At 43.2% G+C, this 6,927-nt stretch overlaps 1 protein-coding gene across 2 annotated transcripts in view; it reads right to left on the reverse strand.

The window, feature by feature from the left end:
- LOC122542201 (oxysterols receptor LXR-beta-like) overlaps positions 1-6,718 on the reverse strand; it is a 46,849-nt gene extending 40,131 nt beyond the window's left edge. The window contains exon 1 of one of the 2 annotated variants that reach the window (XM_043679664.2): positions 6,638-6,718. The gene's annotated coding sequence lies outside the window, so the exon portion shown is untranslated. Of the gene's footprint in view, positions 1-404; positions 430-6,637 lie in introns of those variants that run through there. The other variant, XM_043679665.2, reaches the window with a different exon arrangement.
- Positions 6,719-6,927: the final 209 nt, after the last annotated feature.

Below are 6,927 nucleotides of genomic sequence, written 5' to 3' on the forward strand. Positions count from 1 at the left end.
GGTCAAATCCCAGTAACTTTTCCCAGTTCTGATAAAAGGTCGTTGACCTGGAACATTAACTCTATTCAGTGTCTCTCCATAGACACTGCCTGACTTGCAGAGCACTTCCAACATCCTCTCTTTAATTTCCACTCAGATGGGATGCCTTTCCCAGTTCAATAGCCCAACAACACATCTTATGTAGGCTCATGTAGAATTGCAGAAGCAAGAATTTAGGAGTCCGGCAGGTGAATGGGAGGTATTTGCTCGAGGCAGTATGTTCAGGAAGACAGGAGAGTAAATCAATTTTTTTTTGCAAAATGCCAAGAGTAAAAAAATCCTGCTGCAGTTTAAATGTTTTTGAGAAATACAGGAGCATTTCTAAAAGCTATGGGGAAAAAGATGAGAAATCAACATGAACTTACTTTCTGACTATTCCAAACAAACAGTCTTCACAAATAATTCTTGATCAAGACGGTCATTGCAAACTATTTGATTTGAAAAGGACAACACAGTCAACTTCAATCCTCACTTTACCCAAAACCAACACACATACTCTGCTTTTTGGTGTCACTAAACACAATCAGAAGCAATTTCTCCCCCTCCCATTCTAGGGTTCCCGAGTCCAAATGTAGTGCACCCCCCACCCCTATACTCTGATTCCAGATTACAGAGGAATCACTTCATCCTCTAGTACAGTTATCATGTGGTATAAACTGCCTCAGTGCAAGGAACACAGACTCTGCAAAAGAATAATACATTTCTTATTCCCAACACACACAAAAAAAGAAACAATAACATCTTGTCCTCATTCACCTTCAACGCAATAAAGTATCCCAAGCTGCTTCACAGAATTATACTACTGAAACATAGAATGGCTATAGCATAGGAGGGCATTTGAACCATTGTGTCTGTACCATCTCTCTGCAAGAACAACTCACTAAGTTCATTTCCCCTGCCCCTCTCATTGGAGCCTGCAAACTTTTTCTCTTCACGTCATTATTCAATTTTCTCTGGAAGACCAACAGAGTCTGCCTCTCCCACACTCTCAGGAAGAGCATTCCATATCCTTATCATTTGCTGGCATAAAAATGATTTTTCAAAAGTATACTTTGGTTCATTAGCGGATCACTTTAAATCTGCATCTTCTGGTTCTTTACCATTCTGCATTTTCTGCATTCAATCAACTTTCTATGCCCAGTGGGTTGCTTCCCATTTCTCAGTGATTATCTTCTTTTACCAAGCAGCTTTTACAAACCTGTGATGAACGCTGTGTGGAATTTGAATCTTGTCGTCAGCACGGTACATTTATTTAAATGGCATTACCTGCCACCTGACCCCAGTGCCTATCCCATTTCCTTTAATTAAGCTGGAAATGTAGAAAATGGGAGCAGAAGGTAACTACTTGGCCCCTCAAGGCTACGGTACATTTCAATACGAGTACAGCTGCATCTTTGACTTCAAGTCCACCTTCCCATACTGTCTGCACATCCCTTCAATTTCCTCGAGTCCAAAATCCTCTGCCTTGAACGCACTAACCATTACACAGGGATAGAGAATTATAGAGATTCACAACCCTCCCAAGAGAATTCTCAGCCCAGTCCTAAATGGAGCATCCCTTAACCTGAGACTTTGACCACTAGTTCAAGGCTCCCTGAGCCATACCTTCCCCACGTCTATCCTTACAATCCCTCTAAGAATTTTGTGTGTTACAATGCAATTACCTTTCATCCTTCTAAACTCCAGTGAATTACTCAATACCTCCTTCTCGGGCAGTATGGTGGCTCAGTGGTTAGCACTGCTGCCTCACAATGCCAGGGACCCAGGTACGATTCCAGTTCTGGGTGACTGCCTTTTTGCATGTTCTCTGAATAACTGTCTGGGTTTTCTCCAGTGTTATGGTTTCTTTCCACAGTCCAAAGGTGTGCAGGTTATGTGGATAGGCCACGCTAAACTGCCAGAGAGTGTGTGCAGGGATGTGGACGTTAGGTAGATTAACCATCTTATCTGTGGGGTTCCACAGATAAGATGAGGGGCTGGGTCTGAGTGGGATGCTCTTCAGGTTGAGTGGCCCCTTTCCGCACAATAATGAATCCACGATTCTATGACAAGCCCCTTGTTCGTGAGTGCCTAGTAACTAGAATCCTGGTACCTAACCCTCATAAGTTTCAGGGGCGAATATCAACGTCATTCTTTGAACTATAGCAGCAAGATGATGATACAAACATATGCATTAGGAATGGGAGCACACAACTCGGTTGGTCATTTACAGTCAGTTACTTTGACTCTCTTCACAACTGTGGGCAGCACAATGGCTCAGAGCGCCAGGGACCTGGGTTCGATTCTAGCCTCGGGCGACTGTCTGTGTGGAGTTTGCATGTTCTCCCAGCGTCTGTCTGAGTTTCCTCTGGGTGCTCCAGTTTTGTCCCACAGTCCAAAGACATGCAGGTTAGGTGAACTGGCCATGCTAAATTGCCCATAGTGTCCAGGGATATGTAGATTTGGGGCATTAGTCAGGTTTAAATATAAGATAGTAGGGGAATGGAGCTGGGTGGGTTCCACACTGTAGGGATTCTCTGATTCTAGAGTCACTGGGTCATAGAGATGTAGAGCACAGATTATTGAGAAGCTAGCTATTAAAATTATTCAAAGACACAGCCTCTACTCTCTCTGGGAAGCAATTGTACAGATCAACAAGCCTGAGAATTTTTTTCTCATCTACCACCTTAAATGGGGGACCCTGTATTTTTAAAGTTATGTCTCCTGAGTCTGGACTTCCACCCACCTCCCCCCAAGCCCCACAACCCCCCCTTAGAAGAGGAAACATGTTTTCAGTATCTACCCTATCAAGTCCCCATATAATCGTACATGTTTCAATAATATCAGCAATCAATGCTTCCAACGTCAATGGATACAGCCCCAACCTGTACATCATTTGTTTGTAAAATAACCCCCTCATCCCAGGAAACAGTCAACTGATCCTCTATACAATTATGTCACCACTTAAACGTTTGGGACAGGAGATTTTGGACTGTGACCAGCAGCAGAACATGTCGATTTGACCTAAAAAGGAAATCAGATGGACACTTGAGGGCACTAAAATGGCAGGGTTACAGGACTAGGGAGGAGAAATGGAACGGCTCCATGGAGAGCCATTTGTGTCATAAAGACTATGACCGGAAACATAATGTTGAGTGCAAATTACAGCACACTTTGGCAACCAAAAACAAAAACTTTATTTCTGAAACTTGCACGCTTTCAGAAACTCCATTAAGCTGTTCTCAAATTGAACTGGGAAGAGAGAAAATACTAAGCCTATCGCTGGAGGCCTGACTGAAAACCAGATGGCAGTGCAGAGGAAAGGTCAGTCCCCAGATTGAAACAGTTTAAGAATTAATATAATTTCTTGAAGCGAGCACCATCAATATTCAATTGTAAATGTTCAAAGCAATACTAATATCCCTTCCCTTCCCTTCCCCTGGGTCCCCAATTTTGCTCAAGAAGGGCTTATGCCCGAAACGTCGATTCTCCTGCTCCTTGGATGCTGCCTGACCTGCTGCGCTTTTCCAGCAACACATTTTTCAGCTCTGATCTCCAACATCTTCAGTCCTCACTTTCTCCTTGCTCAAAAATGTTTCAATTACAGAAAGCTCTCAGCCCTGCCTCAGAGTGTTGGTCCTTCCCACGTAGACCAACATTGCGTGCATTTTATCGGACAATAGGAGGCATTAGACAAGAGCCCAATGCTGTTGTGCCTAACGTTCCCAAAAGTACACTGCCTAGGAATCAGCTGAAGGTCCAGTGCAATACTGAGGGATTGCCACACTGATGTAGGTACCATTTTATTGAGCAGACATTAAATTACAAGCCATTCACTATCTCAGAAGCATGTGCAAGTTCCCACGACAGTATTTGGAAGAAATGCAGGGGAATTGTACTCTCTGTTGTGTTGTGGAGTGGCACTGAGACATTTACAGCAGGAAACTTTGAGATTTGGTCTCTGCTCTGCTGGCCTGAGTCAAGGCAGAAACAGAGCAGGACCACTGCACTCCTGAACAGCAGCAAGATGATGGATGCTCTATAGCGTTACCTGCAAGATATAAAAACATGGACCTACACAAACTTACACCAGGTACATTAAGCAATTGAACAGGTTCCATTTGAGATGTATTTGGATCATGGGCATCAAATGGAAGGACACAGTGAGGTAGTGATGTAATTATAACGTTGCTGGGCTAGTAATCCAGAACCCCAGGCTAATCCTCTCGGGAGATGGGTTCAAATCTCACCATGGCAGACAGTAAAATGTGAGTTTAATTTATTAAAAATCTGGAATTAAAAACTGTCCATTGTTGTGAAAGCCCATCTGGTTCACTGATGAACTTTAGGAAGGTAATCTGTCATCATCACCTGGTTTGGCCTTGACATGATTCCAGATCCACAGCAATGTGGCTGACTCTTAACTGTCCTATTGGCAATTGAGGATGTGCAGTTAATGTTGGCCTTGCCAGCAAGGCCCAAGTTCTACAAATTAATTTTAAGAGGTGCCCAACACAATGGCATTTCAAAGAGTGGAAATCCCTGGAAGTAGACACTCATCAAACCCCAGCTCCAATACAGCAGACACGCAGTACGTGTGATGGATGTTAAAATCCCCAAGACTGTGACGTATTCACAACTTCAACTCAGATATGCTTGTGATGTCTGCCTAGATTAAGGTTCACAGACTGCTTGAAGACAAGTCTCAGGAAATATGGGACATTTACCGCAGACTGGGAATAAAATGTGCAAGAAAGAACAACCCAGGTAGCAGCCTCAAGTAGTGGCATCGCTTCCTTCCAACAGCAAAGAGTACAGATAGCTAAGGACAAATGGCTGGTGAGAAAGACTAGGCACAACAAACAAAACATAAATTAAACAATTCAACCTTATCCACGTTGTGGAAAGCCATGTAGGTTTGGGATTAGCTCCAAAGCCACATTCAAATTAACAAATACATTAGGAGCAGCAACAGGACATTCAACCCTTCCAGCCTGCACAACCATTGATCAAGATCATCTGTTTGTGTTCCAAATTCTGTATTCCCATCTATCTCCAGTAATCTTAAGCAAGGGAACCAACCCCTCCCTAAAAATATTCAAACGATTCCTCTTCCAGTACCTTCTGAGGCAGAGTATTCCAAAGTCTCACAATCCTTCAAGAAAAAAAAAATCCCTCATCTTGGTCCTAAAAGCATGATCCCCAATTTTAACAGTTCTCCTAGCTCTCAAAAGGTAAACATCCTTCCCATGTTCACTTTATTAAGACCATTCAGGAATCTTAACTTCAAACAGCTCAATTCTCATTGTCCTGAACTCAAATGAACAGAAGGTCAGCCTGTCCAATCATTACTCATAAGACAATGTACCTAAGGATTCTATGCAGGCACGAAGCATTCATCTTTGATAATGTCAACAAAATGATTATGAAAAAAATTTATACTTAGTGTCATTTTCATTTTAATTTCAAAAAGGACTGCAAGTAACACACACAACAAATCTGAGCCCACAGAGCTATTACAGCACTAATTTAAAATGCCAAGCACACCCCACCTCCCCATTCCATACAGTGGGACTCCACATTGATTACTTTTAGAAGAGTGGTTGAGTATATCTGCACACCCTTCCTTAAGTGAAAAACAAGATTATCAATTAATTGCTCCACATCCATCAGTGTTACTCCTAAGGTAGCAGAGGGAAAGACCAATGACACTTGCTCTCCCACTCCACCTTTTATAGGGAAGTGTTTTGGGTACACTACAAATTCCTCAACAACAGCATCATTGAGTCTCAGCAAGTGACAAGCACCTCCCCACACCCCACCACAACCCCACAAAAGATTCTAGCTGTCACAGAAATAAAACTGATTTATTTTTTCTCCAAAACTCGATTTTATTTTCCCAGGGTCTGTCCAAATTGCACCACGATGCACCATACCACACAGAGAAAACAGATCAGAATGCTCTGTATCATTTCCTCTTGTAAGATGCTTAATACAGGTTAAGCAGACAGCACAGGATATTCCCCTTCAGGGCATTTACTTGCATCCAAGTCATGGGTTTGAATAAACCATGCAAGATAAGCAACATCCAACCAATGAAACAGGACAGAAACACCAAGCTGGTTAGCAGTCAGAAGGTCAGATTAACAACCAAACAGAGGGAGGCCAATCTGATGGTAGAGGTTCAGTCAAAACATATCAGTTTTCAATCTGCACGTAATTTCAAAGTAAACGACATCCACCAACCTCTTGGAACAAATGTAGCGGACAAATCATTGTCATAAAATAGTGATTTAAAGCAATTTTACAGCCAGCCTGGTGATAAGGGTCATCTTAGCCTAGCCAGAGATTTGAGGGGAGATTGTGAATGTAGATCTCAATGACCACCCCCCCAACCCCCGTAAAGGTGTCGTATAGACAGAGTGGGTCCACTCTGGGCCTGGATATAGGCAGGAGGCCTTTCCAACCCCCTGTCCAAGTCAACCCCCTTTCTAACTCACCTAGAATAATAATGCAGCATTTAAACAGGAATAACAAACACCAGATCTAAACCCCTCTCCCCTCCATTAGAACCGTCACACACCACAGCCCATAAAGATCACAATCTCCACGTCCTTACCAGCTTAACTGGGGTATTAAGTGAAGTTATTATTTTTCCGTCCAGCCCCTAAGAACTTTCCCCTTTCTCCTGTAGTTTCTCTCTCTCCCCTCCCCCTCCTTTGACAACTTCAGGGAAACCTAGGCGCAACCTAACTTAACGATCAGCGCAGGTCCCGCCCATCCACAACGCTCGTTGGACATACGCCATACATATCCCTTATTTCATTGGTTTATCCTCACGTCCATCACAGCGGCCGTCAAGTTTGACAGGCGTGACGCGTCGACGTAATATCCGGCGGAAGCCGCTTT

The sequence above is a fragment of the Chiloscyllium plagiosum genome, unplaced genomic scaffold (genome assembly GCF_037043375.1).
Source record: "Chiloscyllium plagiosum isolate Xiang-an unplaced genomic scaffold, Cpla_swu_hap1 HiC_scaffold_33, whole genome shotgun sequence".
Classification (NCBI taxonomy): domain Eukaryota; kingdom Metazoa; phylum Chordata; class Chondrichthyes; order Orectolobiformes; family Hemiscylliidae; genus Chiloscyllium; species Chiloscyllium plagiosum.